General features: G+C 34.9%; 1 protein-coding gene across 14 annotated transcripts in view; it reads right to left on the bottom strand.

Moving 5' to 3' along the window:
• Positions 1-19,349, bottom strand: part of GPHN (gephyrin) — a 725,565-nt gene that overhangs the window by 672,362 nt on the left and 33,854 nt on the right. The window lies entirely within an intron of this gene.

The raw sequence follows: 19,349 nt of genomic DNA, 5'->3' as shown, positions 1-19,349 counted from the left end.
TTCTTTCTTTTGGGGGGGATTGGCTTGTTTCTCTTAATTATGCATATTTGTTTTTTCTTTATTCCCAGTAGGAGGAGGAAGTGGAAAAGATTAAAAATAAATGTTTGTTAATTGGGAGGATGAGAGGGGACAACCAACTGTTGTCTTTTCACAATCCCTTCAACACTGATTGTCCCTCCCCTCCATCCATTGCCATCTTTGCCTGTCTGCTGAGTGTGAGATGAAAACGCAGTAATGTGATATTCATTATTAGTGACTTGGAATATTTGTTCCTATAGTTGTCCAATAAACCAATTATTTCTTAATTATGAAATATAAAATGGTAAATCCTCATCCTTTAATCTTTCTGAAGCATTTAACCACATAATTGACCACTGCCTTCTCCTGGATACTAGCTCTTCACTACTTTTTTCATAATGCTTCTTTCTCCCAGTTTTCTACCTATGTGTCTGCTTGTTCTGTCTCAAACTTCTTTGCTAGATCACTACCCATGTAAATATAAATAACATGACTCCATCCTGAACTCTCTCATAATTTCTCACTATCCTCTATTACTGAGTAACCCCAAGTGTACTTGGTCTAACTATATGGCTACATGAGTGACCATATTCATTAAACTCTCTAAACTTCACTTTCTTCAATTGTAAAACAGGGACAATAATACTGTAATAATCTCACAAAGTTGTTCTGAAGTAGCCAATAAGATAACATAACATGTGTTTTGCAAATTTTAAGCATTTTATAATTGACAATTGTTATTACGCTGAGAAATGTTTCTGGATAAGTTGGTTTTTTTGTTTTTGTTTTTAAAACAGAGGAAATATTCACAAATGCAAAAGAATAGTTGGATTCAACCTTTTCTTTATGTTTTCAAAGATTTTTTTGACGTAAGCAAGTCTGTTACACAGAAAAACTATACATAATAGGTCTTAGAAGTTGCACTGTCTCAGGCATGGGGCATTAAGATATGATTGTTTTTTTCTCTACTATCTTATAGTCTTCTCACTGTATGGTTAAGAAATCCTTATAGAAAAATTAATACTGTTTTTGATCCCCAAAGACTGTTGGCGTCTTTGTATATTTTTCTTAATGCATCCCAGTACTTTTTGTACAAAAATTTAATTATAACAAGGTGTTTCTGTCATTTCTGAAAATAAATTCTGAGTGGGTGTGCATGCCATCATGATGCTGTAGCTCCTCAGGAAGCTGTGAACCAACAGTGTCTTATTATAGTGGTGCCTGCTAGTGTAGTTTTGGTTAAGATCACCTAAAACTTCCATTAGCTATACAGACCACATTGTGTTGGGAGCTTTCACTTGGTAATATATGGTACTTTAAGTCTTAAATAGAAAACAACATTTAAAAAATACTTTTGGTGATTTTTAAATCAATTACAATAGTGTCATCAAAAATTATAAGTTACATGTGTTAAATGAATCAAGCAGATTCTTTTTATATTCTTTATATATTATAAATAAATATATTTATATTTATTTTCTGGTTATTAATGGCTATATTAAGGTACATAAAAGTCAGGGAAACATTATCAAGACACAATGAAAATTAGAGACAAAAGGATATTATAGAATTCTTATCCATCAGTTTTGGTCTGAAACAATTATCCAGAGGATAGAAAAGGATATAATATTTTAAGGCATTAAATCTGAAATAGGAAGTACTTAAAAGCAATTTAAATAATTTATATACACTTAATTCATTTAGCCTAATAGTTTTGAGTGGAATAAACTGGTTTCTGTCATTATACACATTAATACTTTACGTCAACTACCTCTCTTTAGTATATTTTCTTTATTTGTAAGGCAAAAGTAAAGACTCCTCAAAGGTAATTATATTTATTAATATTGTGTGATATTTCTGTCATGATCAAGTCATATTCTAGGGAATCTGTTTAGTAACTTACAGCAATCCATGCATAGTTTTGGAAGTTGCCTATACATTTAGATAATAAAGACTCAGATGTTATGACTCTGGAGGGACATCAAACAGCTAATAAGTAAAGCATATCACAACTTAAAACTCACTACTGTATTTCATAATTGTAACAAATTGCTTAAATTTACTTTTAAATGCAAACTATGTATAGCAAATAAGAAATGGAAGGAAATAAATATATAGAGAAAAAATATGTACAGATATAACTTCATTAGCATTAGAAAATAAAGAAATGAGGCAACTGCTTCTACCAATGTGGGATGGTACCCAGAAGGCCTCTCTATAGCTTACAACCTTATAGAATTAGGTAGAGCAGTGGAAAGCTAAGTTCCTGGCCCAGAGTCAAGAAATCAGTGTGTTTCAGAGGCAGACCCTGGCCCCAGGTCCTCTACCTTTGGGGCCTGCTCTCTAATTATTCCTCTACTCAGTCTCTAAGTTATCATACACAATTTACTTATAATAAATTCAATTTCTATTTGCTTTATTTTACTTCTATTTTTAATATGACAGTTACCCTACTAAACACTGGATCATCCCATCAGTTCTCTGGACCTCTTAGCCTAGTCATTCACTCTGCAATTGCTCCTTTAAGCATAACCTTCCTTTTTTAAAATAAACTCCTTAAGGAGTAAAACTATATTACTTTTGAGTTTGTATCCCAATGATCAGCACAATACTTAGCACATAATATCACTTAAAATGCTTTTTCATTCATTAATTGATATGCCTTCCTTTATGTTCTAATATCCTCAGCAACAATGTAATTAAAATCTAAATGATAAAGCAGCTAGATGGCACAACAGGTAAAATCCTGGACTTGGAGTTAGGAAGATATGAATTTGAATTGTCTGAGATATAAGGAAATCACTTAACCCTCACACTCACTTTTGTCATCTGTAAAATAACATACCTAACATTGTTGTGAGGATCAAATGAGACATCAAGCGTTTTACAAACCTCAAAGTACCATATAAATGATACCTATTATTAATATGCTAGTATTTTTAAATATTAGCTAGTATAATTATGAATGCCACGATTGCGCTTCCTTGCTATTTAAGAAGAAGCAATTTCCATTTAACTTTCTCCAATTATCTCCAACTCATCTTTTAGAGCAAATAGCAAAGGCATACTATGCAAATTTAAACTGTTTACTAATTTTCCTATTTTATTTTCCTCTACTTTTATATTGAAGCAGCAACATTACTATTTGTAACCCACCCTCATCCTCAGCTATTTCTAACTCTCTTAATGATTCTCTGGGTGAATGACAGCTATGAGACTAAGGATTTTATGATCTGACTTCTTAAAAAGAACTTTACCATGTAAAGTTCCATAAAATTAAAATACCAAGTACTAAAAATCAACTGGTGAAGGGAATATAGTAAATTCCTCCATAATATGTAGGAAAATAATTAATTTGCATTATTATACCTTTAAATTTTTGGTGATGTTTTAAAATAACAATGAAAAATGGCATGGCATAGTGAAAACAGCCCTGAAGTGACAATCAGGAGGCCTTAGTTTGGAGATCAGGTGCTCTTGGGCAAGTAGTCAGATTATTCAACTCTTAAAAGAATTGGATAGTATGATTTCTATAACATGTGTTTCTAACTCTAAAAGTAGTAGAAGCTGGACAAATGTTTCAAGTATTAAAGGTTACTGGTTTCAATTAAATTTTACTCAACAAGCATTTGCTGAGTTTCTACTCTGTTCCAGATTCTATTATAAGTGCTGGGGGATACAAAGGCAAAAATAAACAATATCTGCCCTCAAAATGGAGGCATTCACCTGTGAGAAAACAAGGTATTTACACAAAATGAACACAACAGTTTTTGGGGGGAGAGCAAACTAACTAAGGAGATCAGGAAAAGTCTCCTTATGGCTCTTGAGCTATGCTGTAAAGAATATTAAAGATTTTTACAAAAGAACCCAAGCTGACTAGAGGATATATAATAGTTATGTGTAATTAGCATGGCAAAAACGGCTGAAGTCAGGTTGTGAAGGGCTATTTAAAGTCAAAAAAAATTATCTGTACTTTGTCATAATGGTAATGAATGAAGAACTATTTAAACCTTCTCAAGCCGAAAAATGACAGTCAGACCTGTACTTTGGGCTTGTCAATTTACCAGCAATAACAAGATGGATTATAGAGATAATATAATCATAGTTTATGATGTGATATGGGAACCATCTGCCAGTGGCTGCTGGAGATCTAACTCAGACCTGTAGAATGGATCTCTTCATGTGAGCAGATGATGATGATACAAGGAAACTGAGAGTCAGTTGCTTTTCTCTGACCTCCCTCCTCTTCCCTCTTGTCTCCAATTTAATTCATTCCCAATCCACAAGGAACATCTGTGTCAGTAAAGGCTGCTTTGCAACTCCTTCACATGTTATGATTCACATCTGTGGAGGATCTCAAAGAAATGACTTACCCCTTTACCTAGGCATGGTCCTTAACAATTCCCTGTTTTTTTGTTTTATGGGAGTGTGATTATTTTCCCCCCACGTGCTGTGTGTCAGTAAGTTTATGCTTTAGCTCTTATCTAAATCCACATGCTAAGGTTTCTGAGTCCGCATGCATGGGAGCACTATAACAGGTGTTGAAGCTCATGAGATGTCACCAAATGAAGAAGAGGACTATAGTCAGAACAGGCTTTTAAGTTTCATCAGTCTCCTGGCTTGGCCCTTTGATATGGCGGACCATTTAATTAGCCTGACTAAAAAAGTCTTACTGGGTCTTTTCTCCTTTTTCTTTCCTGTGGGTTACCAAAGGAACTTTGGGAGGATCCTACTCATGAACAGCTCTCAGGTGCTGCTGCTGCTTTTCTTTCTTTGGGAACCATATGTTGTGATACTGGAGTCACCTGCCAGTGGTTGCTGGAGGTCTAAACTCAGACCTGTAGAATGGTTGTCTTCATGTGAGAGGGTGATTACAAAGAGACTGAGAGGCAGTTGGGTTGTCTAACCCTCCTCTTCCCTCTTGCCTCTTGCCTCCCATTTATTTCATTCCCAATCCACAAGGAACACTTGTGAAGGCCACTTTGCAATTCCTTCAAGTGATATGATTCACAGCTATGGAGGATCTTAGAGAAATGACCTGACCTTTCACCTAGGCATGGTCCTTAACAGGTTTAGAACTGGAATGAACATAAAAGATTAGGCCAGGCCCTTCATTTTGCTGTTGTTCATTGATTTAGTCTATTTGAGTTTGAAATCCTTCCCCGATAACTATACTGCCTCTACCTCCAGGCAAGGGGCTGAAATACAGAGCTACCAATTATGAAAACTATTGCTGTAACCAAGGCAATAAATGATGAAGGTTTAGGGTAGAGTGGTTATCATTGTGAGAAGAGAAAAAGACTTAGAATCTGATTATACAATGAAAAGAAAGATTGAAGAAACAAAGATGCTTCTCAGTTATAAGCTTCAATAACTAGAAGAATAGCAATTTTCTTGAAAAATTGGGGAAAGGAATTTAAGGCAAAAGATAATAAATTTTGTTTTAGACATCTTGAGTTTGCCAAAAAGGACATTCAGTAGAGATGTCCAACAGGCAATTGAAGATATAAGGCTTACCTTAAATGCTTTTAGGAATATCAATTTAGCAATTTTGTAATGGATCTGAGAAGGATATTATTTATGCAAATGAAGGAAAAATAGCTATTTCACATATAACACATTATATTACATATTCCAAAAGCATAGCGTCTAAAATTAATTATTTCTCCTTATTTTTAATAATATTAAATTATATTGCTATGAGGTTTGTGGATTGCTGTAGCCAAAGAAATGTTCATCTAGGGGGTCAACTTATTGATGAAAAGTGTCTTAGTTAATTTAGAGCTATAAGATTTCCAGAACAGATCTTATATGGAAAATGTATAGAATATAGAAAAGAATCATACAAAATAAAAAATGAGTTAAAATTTTCTGTTGAAAAAGATGGAATCATGGAACTATGGAAGAATATTTAATAACTGATTAAGTTTTCCTTTTTAACTGTTTATGAATTGATAATTGTAGAGGGTCACAGTGGGGAAACTCTGGATGAGCTATAAGACCCTTCAGCCCAGAGGGAACCTGCTAACAATGTCTGGTTTGGTTCTCCATCTTCCCTAAAGGCTCTTGGCCTTCCTGAGAAGTTGGGGATGGTGACAACCTGTGTTGTGATTGAAGCAATGATACCAGGTAGAAGAGTTCTACTAGGTGGCAAACTATATACAATAACACATGCCCAATGTTTTGTTACATAAGGGAATGAGGGTATAAAAAGGGGAAAGTCTTTGAAATAAACGGACTCCATTTTTCCACCATCCTCAGGAGTCTTGCCTTATCACTTCTCCACTAGGATGGTGTATTTTAATCACCCCGGCATGGGGGCTCTAGAAAGCATGGTATGTTTTGTCACCCCAACTTATGGGCACTAAAAAGCAGGACACAACAGATTACTATCACTATTTTTAATAAGTTCAAATGGTAATTACATTTCACTTCATTTCCTGATTTGTATAACCATTGGTTCTACATGTACTTATTTGTCAAATATTAATACTGACAAGTCAGTTATGACAGGTCTTTAATTTGAAAGCAATAGTAATGGAATTGTTCTCTTTTTCCATTTGACCAATTCTGTTTTTTAAGGAGTTGTTTTCTTTTTCCATTTTGTCAAATTTATTTTTTAAGGAGTAGTTTTCTTCACACAGTATGTTTCCTTTTCCAAGGCTCTCATTTCCTTTTCCCATTTTTCTTTTAATTCTCTTTAAAGATCCTTTTTGAATTCTTCCAAGAGAGTGTTTTGAGTCAAAGGCCAACACACATGACCCTTTGAGGTTTTATCAGGAGGCATTTTGCCTTTACTATCCTCAGGTTTGAGGTCTGTTCTTCCATCTCCATAATAGCTATCTATGGTCAGAGCTCTTTTTGCATTTTTGCTCATTTTTAAGGGTTGAAGTCTGCTTTTAGGGCAAAGGAAAAATTGTCCCAAGCTTCCTCTATAGGCCACAGGGGCTTCACACCACCCTGGAGCCAGTGCTGCCCAGTGGATTGGCAGTGACCAAGTCCAGCTTGTTATGCTAGGGTTGAGGGGCTCTTTCTTTGCCTTCTATAGCTGAATTGGAGTTCTCACAGCTAGTGTGTTGATCCACTGGTTTCTGATCCAGGACAGAGTAGCCAATGCTGTTGTATTTTGGCTAACAGCCTCCCACTAGATTCCCTTGGTGCATGGAGCATCTCTGCCCTGAATATCCCTGTGTTGCACCTATGTTGGACCTTGTCACTCCCCTTCCCCTCCCCACCCTCCCACCCCCCAATTAAAACTTTCCTGAAGTTCTTCCAAAATATCTTCTGTAACAAATATAGAAATTTGTTACACTACAAATTATTTGTGGGTTCTTTCACTCTAAAACCTATTCAAAGGATCTGATGTTGATTCTGAGGGAAGCAAGGAAGAGCTCAGGCAAAGACCTGTCTACTCTCCTCCATCTTGGCCCCTCACCAAAAAAATAAAAAACAGTAATAACGAAGCTCCTTTTTGTGACAAACGATACTTCAGCCTTAAGTTTTCAATAATTTGACAAAACAAGTTTTTTTTCTAATTTTCAATTTGGAACATTTTCACTATCTCATTATTCTTGTACAACTTTGCCAGTGCTTAAAAATGGGTATAATTCCAATTCTCAATTCTACAATTATAATTCATATGAATGAATACTACCTTTAAAGTGATAGAGAAGGAAACTAAATCACACAAGTTAGGATACTAACAATTCAGTTTAATATGGTATTCTCAAGGAAGGGTGTATTCAAATTAAGAAATCATTGACATATTTTTTCAATACAATGAACATTTCTCAACAAAACCCCAAACAATCCCCACAACCCAAAATGAACAAATGAGACCAACAATAAAGACCAACTATCACATCATAGTCATTTCATTACATTCAAATAGCACATTTTATTCAGGCATTCTTTGATTGCTGGCCATGTAATCTTGTTTCCATCTTTTTTTGTTATTAAAAAACTATGAGTTTTTTCAGTTTTTTAAACTACCCTCTGAGTATCATTGAATATTTCATTTTAAGTCTAATGACTTGGTTTCAAATACTAACCCTGCCATTTAGTACCTATACAACTTCTGTCTACTCCATCAGCAAAATATGGAGACTTCCCTTGATGAACTCTAAAGTCCCTTTACAAGCTTGACATCTATAATCGAAAGTACAGTGATGGGATTGGAGTCAAAGAATTTGAAAACTTAGTAACTTTTCTAGAATAATTCCAAATGGATTTACAAAATAGATCATTTCACAGTTCCTTTAGTGGTGGAATTACGTGTCTCCCCTTCCCACAGCCCCTTAAAAATTATATATTTGGAAGATCAGCAGAAAAGGTGAGAGTGAAGCTGTATGACCCTGGACAATTCACTTAACCCTGTTGTTTCAGTTTTCTCATCTGTAAAATGAGTTAGAGTAGGAAATGGCAAACTATCCTAGTATTTTTGCCAAGAAAATCCCAAATGTAGTCATTAAGAGACATTCAGAAACAATTTAAATAATTGAACAATAAAACAACAATTTTGGACAATAGTTTTTGACGAAATTAAAGTTCTAGTCTAGCTAAGTTCAAAGAGACAACCCACAAACATTAATTAAGTGCTTATTCTGTGCTAAATGTTGTTTTAAGGGCTAGGATATAAAGAAAGACAGTTACAGTCCTTGTCCTCAAAAAACTTACATTCTACAGAGAGGATTGGCGAGACTTACATGAACTGATGCTAAGTGAAATGAGCAGAACCAGGAGATCATTATATACCTCAACAGCGATACTGTTTGAGGATGTATTCTGATGGAAGTGGATCTCTTCGATAAAGAGAGCTAATTCAGCAGCTACACCCAAAGAAAGAACACTGGGAAATGAATATAAACTGCTTGCATTGTTGTTTTTCTTCCCGGGTTATTTATACCTTCTGAATCCAATTTTCCCTGTGCAACAAGAAAACTGTTCGGTTCTGCACACATATATTGTATCTAGGATATACTGTAACCTATTCAACATGTAAAGGACTGCTTGCCATCTGGGGGAGGGGATGGAAGGAGGGAGGGGAAAAACCAGAACAGAAGTGAGTGCAAGGGATAATGCTGTAAAAAATTACCCTGGCATGGGTTCTATCAATAAAAAGTTATTAAAAAAAAAAAACTTACATTCTAATTGAGAAGCAACATGTATGTAAATAGGTACATATAAGATGCTGGTAAAGTAGAAAAATGGGAACAATTTTAGTAACTGCTGAGTGCTAGGAACAGCAGAAGTTAGTCACTTGGTAATGAATTCTTTAACTATGAAAACACATGAAATTAAGAATTTATAAATTAAGATTTTAAAATATAAGCTGATCCTCAATTCTGTATCCTTCTACAAAGACAAAAGTAAAGTAGGAGAAGATAGAATGCTTAAAAGAAAAACAAAGATCAAAGAAAAAGTTAATTCCATTATTCATAGTAGTTTAACTTCTTTTTTGCAGAGGAGAATATCATTTAGAATAGAAAGGTTAATACAGGGTGAATATCCAGCATACAAAAGTAGATAAAAAGAGAATATCTACCAGTTTTAGATAAGTTCAAGCAGCATGACCCAGAACTAAAAGATGTGACTGATAATCCATTGTCAGTAGTTGTAGAGGGCCACAAACAGTGGGGGAACTCTGGGTGAGGTATAAGACCCTTCAACCAGAGGGAACCTGCTGACAATGTCTGGTTCGGCTTCCCATCTCCACTAAGGCCTGTCAGCCTTCTGAGAAGTCAGGGGGTGGTGACAACCTGTGTTGTGATTGAAGTAGAGTGATATCAGGTGGCAATCTACATATAATAGCAAGTCGTTTATGTGTTTCCAAATGCACAATATATACTTAGTGCATGTGAAGTGTTGCTTTGGTTACGTAAGGATATTAGGGTATATAAAGGGGGAAGACCTTGGAATAAATGGATTCCATATTTCCCCCCTCCTCAGGAGTCTCACCTCATCACTCCTCCACTAAGACAGTATATTTTAATCACAGGGGCTCTAGAAAGCATAGTACATTTTATCATCCCAACTTGGGGGCTCTAGAAAGCAGGACATAACAAGCAGTCTCCAAAAGACCACAGAAAACTGCAAATGCACCACAGGATTGGAAAATGATCAATACTGCCTTGATTTTACAAAAAAATTTTTAAAAACAAGCTCTTGACTGAGTTCTTCCCCTACCCCATTCAAATACTTTTAAATAATGACTCTAAACAAATTCTAGAGCAGGAAAACCTACAAAAATATAGACCTAAATTTCCCAGCCCATGAATATTTGGAAGATCAGCAGAAAAGGTGAAGCAGTCTAGCACAGACCTCTTCCTGGCCCCAACAAAACAGAAACAGGCCTCGGAGCAATTGAATCTGTGGCAGCAGGGGTGGTTTCCAAACTTCTCAGTTCATAGATGCCAAGTAATACTTAGAAAGGTTTATTGCACCAAGGAGAATTCAGATATAGTCCTTGGAAATCACTGAATCAGCAGCAAAAATTGTAGCTTCTGAAGCTTTCAGTTCATAGGCTGTAACGAGGAACAACTGGTCAGGAGATTACATAGGGTCTCTTTGCTAGCACTGAGGCAGGACTCTGTTGCTTTTCAACTATATTCAAATCCAGTTAGCAGTGCCAGGTTGAGAAGGAGCACTACCACCCCTGAATTTCGGGCCACAGTGGAGCAAGGGCTCTCCTCAAGGTTACAGGACAAAATGTCCTTATGGTCAGTATGAAAATATTTATAGCAACTCTTGGGGCAAAGAACTGGAAATTGAGAGGATACCCATCAATTGGGGAATGACTAAATAAACTGTAGTATGTGATATTATGGTGTTTTATATGATTATTATGCTTTAAGAAATGATGAGCATGATACTCTTAGAAAAACCTGGAAAGACTTCCATGAGCTGATGCAAAGTGAAATTTACTATGTACATTTAGTAATAGCATTATTATATAAAATAAAACACCGTGAATGACATAACTATTCTCAGCAATACAATGATCCAATACAACTCTGAAGGACTGATAATGAAAAATTCTACCCATGTCAAGGCTAATGTGCCAAATGCTAATGGTATCAGAATACAAATTGAAGCATACTTTTAAAAAAAAAAAAAAAACTTTCTTTGTTTTTCTTTAAGAGTTTTTTCAGGGGAGCTGAGGGGAAGAGGAATGTCTATAGGTTTTCTTTCACAACATCACCATTATGGAAATGTTTTGCTTGATTCCACACATGTATGACATATATCGAATTGCTGCATTCTCAATGGGGGGATGGGTGGGAAGAGAGCAAGGGAGAGAATCTGGAACTCCAAGTTTTAAAAGCAAATGTTAAAAATTGTTTTTACATGTAACAGGGGGAAAATTAATTTAAAAAAAATTTTTAAAAGAATTAGTGGTTAAAATAAGAAACAATAGATAATTTCATCATGTAAAAGGACAAAAATGAGATTACCAAAATACCAAGCATAATCTAAAGGTTAATTTTATTGCTTAAAGAAAAAGAAGAGGCAAACTGGTCACGCAACTAAAAAGAAAACTAGAAAAGCAATAAATCCAGAACTCCAACCAAACACAAAAAATAGAAATTTTTTAAAATCAAAACTGAAAACAAAAAACAAAGAATATTTAAATAAATTTAGTGGCAAGTTCAGAATGAGAAATAAATTTTTTAGTCATGGCCAAAGTGTGAATGTTTCACTTGACTATGCTTATTCATTACAAGGCTAAGTTTTGGGGGCACAGAAAGACAGCTATAAGGGGAAAGAGAATAGTGATGATAAAGCTTAAAAGAAAGAAACATGTAAAATTCAAAAGAGCAGAAAGGAATCCATATAGATATAAAAAATCAATACTATGTAATAACAGGTAAAATGTATAAATATGTATATGTGTATGTATACACACATACACACATATATATGTGTGTATTTAAAAATAAACTGTACATAATTACAGTTTCACATATGATCTTTTTTTCTGTTCTCAGCTTACAGAAATGCTGTTTGCTTATGTTTATCAATTTCATGATAACAAAAAAGAAAAAATAATTAAGCCCAATAGAAGGAAACATAAGATATAATTAACAACTGAAAGGAAAGCATATAATTCAAGGGAGTTCAATCTAAGGGGGCTTAAAGGATACAGAAAGTTATAAATACACTTAAGTGTTATTAGTCTTCACTCCAAAAACTTTTTCTGAGATCTGTAGCAAAAAAATAAAAATAAAAAATAATAAAAAAAATTAAATAAGTTACAGATGAAATTCTCTTACAATGAATACCGTCTACTATAAAAAAAATTCATAAAAATTTCAGAATGACAAAATAATATGGATATCCTCTATCAATTTATTTTTAACAGAATGTATTGTTCTGTCCAGAAATAAAGAAATTTTAAAGATAAAATTGTTTTGGGTAGCTTTCTAGCTCTTACAAGATACTATCATTCTCTTATGGGCTTCCCATTCTCCTTGGGCTTTCCCACAAAGAAGTAGCTTCCCATTTCATTGCTCCAAGAAACAATATCCTTTTTCCAAAAAAAATTTCTCGTTTCCTGAAATCAGATTCAACTTTAGTTAAATTTCCTTCATCTAGCTAGTAAGAAAATTGATTAACCCACTATTTTTTTGTTTATTTCCTGTACCTACTCAGAAGCTCAGATTTAGAGAATGCTAAAATATTTCAGAATTGAACTCATAATTTAACCTATGGTATTAATTTGTCTTAATGTTTATTGCATAATCCTTAGCATGCTTTCAATTTTTTTAAAAAACAATGCCAACATGGCAAATATGAAAATATGTTTAAAATGATTAAACTTTTAAAATCTACATCATATCGCTTGCTATCTTGGGGAGGGGAGGAGTAAGGGCGAGAAGAGAAAAATTTATAAGAAAATTTTACAAAAATGAATGTTGAAAATCACCTTTACATGTAGTTGGAAAAAATAAAATACTACTTAAAAAAAAGAAGAAAAAGAATGCCAATTTTTTGGTGTGGTGATTTCTTTCCAAAAAGGTCAAGGAAATTTTAATTATTTCATTTTGCTAGTGGCAAGTCAAACATTTATAGATAAACAGTGTCAAATTCAATCTTCTAGATAATTTCAAAAATTACTTTACCAAATCTGTAATCTCATCTCTATTTACTCTACACATTTGGACTGAATAGAGAGGACTAGCCTGGGCACATACAGTACACAGAAGTTCTAGATTTAAACTTAAGTTAAACACATTTGTTTTGGGGTTTATTAGAAAGAAAAATTAGAAGAAAAAAGAAAAGTATATTGAAAGTTTTCAACAATAACCACATTGAGAAAGGAAGATAACCACATGTATTTATTTCATCAATAGAACAAGTAAGCTAATTTTCAAATTAGTAATATGTAAGAGAAGAGTTCTGACAACTGAAACCAATTTCTTCTGTGGCACCACATAAGTTCAGTTGCCAACCAGTAAAGGGCAAGTCACTGAACCAGAATTATTCATTTCTTTCCCAATTTCCTCAAGTCTTTCTCCATTCTTGTGCCCCCTTTCAAATTCCTACTAATTCTAATTTATCCCCTTTTACTGTGATTAAGCTTCCTTTATATTTTTAGATCATACCCAATGATCCCATTATTATCTATGTCTCTAATTAATGTGTAGATATACCTTAACTATTATTACTAATTGGTTCTGCAAATGCAATATTTACCAAAACAAGTTTGCAAATAGCATTTAACTCCACATGAGCAATGCTATATAAATGGGATTGTAAATTGTCTCATGATTAGGAAAGTTCACCCCACTGAGGACTCAAGAGTTAGTCAACATTATGTAATCTGCATCTAGAGTAATCAAAGGAACTTTGAAACAGTGAGGCTTTACAGTATTAAAATGGGATTTAGTTATCAGGTATACATTTATTGTAAAATAACACTGAGGCAAAGTCTTATTAGGTATACATACATATATACTATATGGAAACTACTCTCATGAAGCAAAGGGCTTGGGCCTAATTTAGGGGATATGTAACTCAAGATGAACTCTGATTTTTCTTTCAATGCTGAGACCTTATTTTTTGACTTGTCCAGGCTCACACAGCTAGAGATACTTTATAAAGAGTGTTAGAATCCAGTTCTCTCCTAATCACCTGCTTCCACAGAGTATAGATAAACCAAATAATTTCTGGTTTTACCTCTAAATTTTAATATGCAATGTAAGATTTAGCATTGTAATGAAATAAAAATTAAGTCCTTATTCTTACACATTCATTTAGCAAAAGAGTTATTAGTTTTTAACAGAATCTAGTTATCTCAATTTATACTTTGTGATTCCATTTGTAAGCAATAATTGCTGATCCTCTCATAAAAAAGCTCCAGACAGTGGGAGAGACAAGAACCATGTTCCTTCTTAATTATATATTGTATACTCTGATCTGGATGTGTAGCTGTAGTGTAGTATGTGGTGTATATATGTGCATGTGCACATATATACACATATGCAAGAAAAATTCCTGAACATTAATGTTTAGTACCCAAGACTATGCCTGTGCTTTACTACTATATATTCTATGCATGCAAATTGCCACATAATTTTGTTCCTGAACCTTATAGTACTCAGAGAAAATAAGCCAAATTTTATAACTGTCTGCTCCCTTTCTGTGTTTTAATTAATGTTCTCCTATTTCCTTTTTCCTTTAAAATATTTTTCTTATTAAATTCTGGAGGAAGAAGAAGAAAGAGGAAAAGGAAAACAAAAAAGAGAACAACGAGAAGAAAGGAGGAGGAAAGAGGGAGAAGAGGAGGAGGAGGAAGGGGAATGAGGGAAGAGGGAGAAGAGGAGGAGGAAAAGGAGGAGGAAGGGAAGGGGGGGAGGTGGAACAGGAGACTTGTCTTTTATGTGCTTTCCAAACTTTTTTTTAACATTTACCATTTACCATTTTTGGTGTTTATTGTATCTTTTATCTGTAACTTCTTCCTTAAAATAAACCTACCTTGTGCCAAAGAGAATGGCCATTGTGAATTTTTCACATGATATCATCTGATATTTATCAGCCACATCATTTTGGTTCTTGAAACCTTGGCCTTCTTTTTGACCAAAGATATGTGAACTCCAATATTTCCCTACTCATCTAATGTTAGGATTCTGACAAGGTACAAAGTCAGTGGAATTGATGAGATAATGATTCTCTACTTTACATGTACTTAGTACTTACTATAATTTCACAAAATGCACACCTATAAGGAGGAGCTCTCAGGGCCAAAGAGGACAAGCCCACTAAAGGACAAGCCCACTAGAGAAGAAAGCCAGATTCTCTACTTTACATGTACTTAGTACTTACTATAATTTCAAAAAATGCACACCTATAAGGAGGAGCTCTCAGGGCCAAAGAGGACAAGCCCACTAAAGGACAAGCCCACTAGAGAAGAAAGCCCACTAGAAGTTTATTTGGAGGAAGCTGGAGGCTGAATCTGGCAGAAGCAAAGCTTGGCAGAAGCAAGAGCAACAGGAGCTCTTGGTACCAAGGAGAGAGGCCTCTAAGAAAGCTAACCGGGCCCAGGGAAAGAGACAAGATTTGGAAAGAGACAATAAAGGATTTAGACTTTAATTCCTGGCTGCATGAGGGGTGATGACTCTGAAATGAAATGAAGGCTGCTCTCAGAAGCCCCCCAAGAAACCTGTTCCCAGAGAACATTATATTTTAGAGAAGAATATTATAATCTAAAGTAGGGATGTCACCAGCTGGAAACCCAGGAAAGCTTCAGGGTACACCTAATACATATGGTATCACTTTGCTCACTGGATATTGAGTGATAGACCTGAAAATCAGAGAGTAAAATGCATATCCTCATTTCTCTATGCTTTTGGATAGGATTTTGAGTTTTAAGGGTATTTGTACCCCCAATATTTCAAAAGGAACTAGTATAATATCTGACCATGTAAGATTAAAAAGCATGCTTTTCTAAATCTTGCTTAGAACCAACACAACAGCCTTTTTACCAAGGAGTTTAAAGTTATTCAAGTAGTATCACCTCTCCTTCAGATTCCTATTTGTCTCTATGATAAAGCTGATTGAGGGCAGAAATCTCATTGTGACTAAAATCTGAATTTCCCTTACTAGTAGTACAGCTTTATACACAATATGGACGACTGAATGGATGAATTGCTATCAGTTATGTCTAGACTATGAGACTATAGACTATGAAAACACCAAAGGAAATAGGAAGTCAAATCAGATTAGCAGGTTTCTGAAGGGGCTCATTTGAAACAGGTACACATAAATCCTTCAATATGGGCCAGAATTTTGAAACAGATATACATGGTATACGTAAATCCATCAATATGGGAGGCATTATACATAATTTACATAAGCACATAGCAATATAACACAGGCTAGTAGTAATGTAACAAATAGCATGAATCAAAATGAAAATTTACACATGTCCATAAGTCCTAGAAATAGTCCATAAGGAATCCATTGTCCATCAGTTCATGTAACAGGAATCTAATAATTCCTGCAGGCTCTGAAGTACTGCAAAAATCTCATCAACAATTTTTCATCTTAAGGTATCCAATGATTCTTGCTGGTTTTTTTCAAGAACTAAAACAGTTTCATCTTGTGTTAGGAAATCCAATGATTCCTGAAGATTTTAAAAGTCTTTTTAACAGTCTCATTGTCAGCCATCTGATTCTTTCTCCATCTGTGGAAATAGAAGCAGATCCTCTTCCCCAAGCAGTTAACCTAATTCCCTTCTATTTACCAAATTTGGGATTTCTCCTCATCATCTGGTAATTACACTGGAGCTGTTTGCACTGGATATTGCCTTGTTGTCTTAAAAGGCCTGTATTCTTCCCAACTGTAATCCTGATTGCTTTTCTGTTGGTTGATGACATCAGAGTTCTGAATTTCTAAAGTCTCTCTGGGTGTAACTTCAACTGCTGTCATGCTCCACCTGTCTTTTGATTGATACTTTGGAGCTGGGTTCTGCCTCTCATTCCTCTGGGTCAATATACATTTAGAGGCCCAGTGAAAGGCTCAGTTACATTTTGGACATGGGGTTTTGGGTTTTCTCTCACCCTGTCTTCTCATCGTATCTCTGTATCTACATTGGGCTCTTAGATGTCCAACTTTTCCACACTGAAAACATCGATGAGTTTCTCTAGAATTCCTTTGCTAAGAAGGACCTTGTCTTTCCATGTTCATCATAGTTTGGGTATAATAAGCATTTGTGCCCACTGTGGTACAGCATCTTATGATTGCCTCTAAAGGAGCATCTTTGTCTAGCCCCCATATAATTCTTTTGCAAACTTCACTGGCATTTTCCTTAGCCAAATGTCTAGTCATAGACATAGAGATTATATCAATAACTATCAGTAATTATAAAATATTGGAATTTGCTATCTGTATTCATTTCAGATTAAAGACCAAATTTTTGCATTAGGTAAAAATGTGGAAAAGGTATTGATAAATTCATTAATCAGAATAATGTTTACATTTCAATTATTTGTTTAAACTGGATGTCTCCTTAGTTTATAAAACCACCTGTGCCTGTTAGTAAAAATTCATGCTTGAATTAAAAAAAAAAAAGCATGCTTTTCTTTGTGTTGTTCCTATCTTTGCATACATTCCTGTCTATATGACAATCTTTTTTTGTAATTCAAACTAACTTGAATTTTTTTTAAACATTAGGCTTTTCCCCTTTGATGAGATTCACTGTCCAAGAGTGCTTGACTTGATCTTGCCACCCTGCTTGATTACTATTTTGCTACTTGTTGTATATCCAGTTTCTTTGGACAGGCTCCTCCACACCCTGACCCCAAGCCCTGGAATCAGCCTTCGTTTTTTTCCAAATGGGACCCCTTGTGTTCCAGAGTCCTAAAAGTCCTCCTCTTGGGACTCCAATGTAGAAGGATGTGGCCCTTGCAGCTTCTCCTTAGGAGATTCATTCTCATATATTCTCTCTCTCTCTCTCTCTCTCTCTCTCTCTCTCTCTCTTTTCTCTCTCTCTCTCTCTTTCCCTCTCATGCCTCCAAATAGCTTGGGAAAATCTGAGAAAAATATTAATATTTTGTATGTTTTTATAACAATGTATATTAAAACATTTTGCTACTGACAAACATACATCTGCTGTGCCATAGAAATATCAGCTCTGCCCCTTTTCAGCTTTAGATAGCTATGGTTTGAGTGGAAGACAGAAACCTCAGATCCACAGAATTTCTTCTCCCCAAAGACAGAAAGGGGAAGAAATAATGGGTCACAATCCAGAGTCTAATCAAAACTGCATGTCTAGCTAAGGAACATGGAGCAATTAAAACCTTTTATCTTTGCTCCTTTTATCTCCAGTAAGATCCCCATCAACTTATTTGTTTTAAATTATGATCTTCATTTTCTTTTACAACCTTGTAGGTTATTAGCCTACTAGTTAAGCCCCAAATTTTCAGTGTATAAACCTAATTTGTTAGATGGCATAAACAAACTCTTTTGACTTTAAAAAAATGTCTCTGATCCAGGAGGTCCCATTTGCAGACCTGGATTCTCTTGTTACACAAGGTAGGTGCTTTTCTTTGAATTCTTCTTTCATCCACTGCTGGCCCTGCAGGAGACCCAAGGCTCCAAGCATGGTGTGTCCCCCAGCTTTTAGGCAGTTGGTTGAAGTAGAATCTGACTAGGTCAGATGGGCTTTTTTTGAAAGGGATGCCTTTCAATTAGTCACCCTCTCCCTCTTTTCTTATCCTTTAGGACACTGAAGTATAGGAGAAGGATTATGGAATATGGAACAAGGCCTTCCTAAGAATTCACTTAAAAATGTCTCCTTATACATTAGGTTCTTTTAAAAGGAACTATTCAGAAGGGAACTCAAATGAAAACATCTCATCTTCCTTCACAAAACTGCTTGGTCCCAGCACAACTTGGGGACCAGGAAAATTGCCAGAAAAATATTCTCTAAATTATAATAATTGGACTTGTTATTCTTGCAAATTGCTTTTAGCTAGCTCTTTTTCAGTCCAAAGAGAGAAAGTACTTGGGATTGCTTTTTATTGCATATGGCCAAGTCTTGAGCTCTTACTCCTCTTACCAAGATCTCCTAATCATTCAAGTAGGTACTTTTACCCTTGGGGACCTCCTAGGTCATAAGGATAAGTCTGGAAAGAGGAAGCTCAAGCAAATGTCTCACTTAAGTACACCCTGAATTATTTTAATGCCATTTGTCTTATCACTTTATCTGTCTGCCCTTACATTTGCAAAATGTAATAAATGCAGACAGAAAGAAAAATTTTGAAGGGAAATAAGGAGAACACAGGGAAAATTTTATAAATTTATAATTTATTAATTTAATCAATTATTAA

This window comes from Antechinus flavipes, chromosome 2 (genome assembly GCF_016432865.1).
Source record: "Antechinus flavipes isolate AdamAnt ecotype Samford, QLD, Australia chromosome 2, AdamAnt_v2, whole genome shotgun sequence".
Taxonomy (NCBI): Eukaryota; Metazoa; Chordata; class Mammalia; order Dasyuromorphia; family Dasyuridae; genus Antechinus; species Antechinus flavipes.
This window is presented reverse-complemented; position numbering and strand designations above follow the sequence as displayed.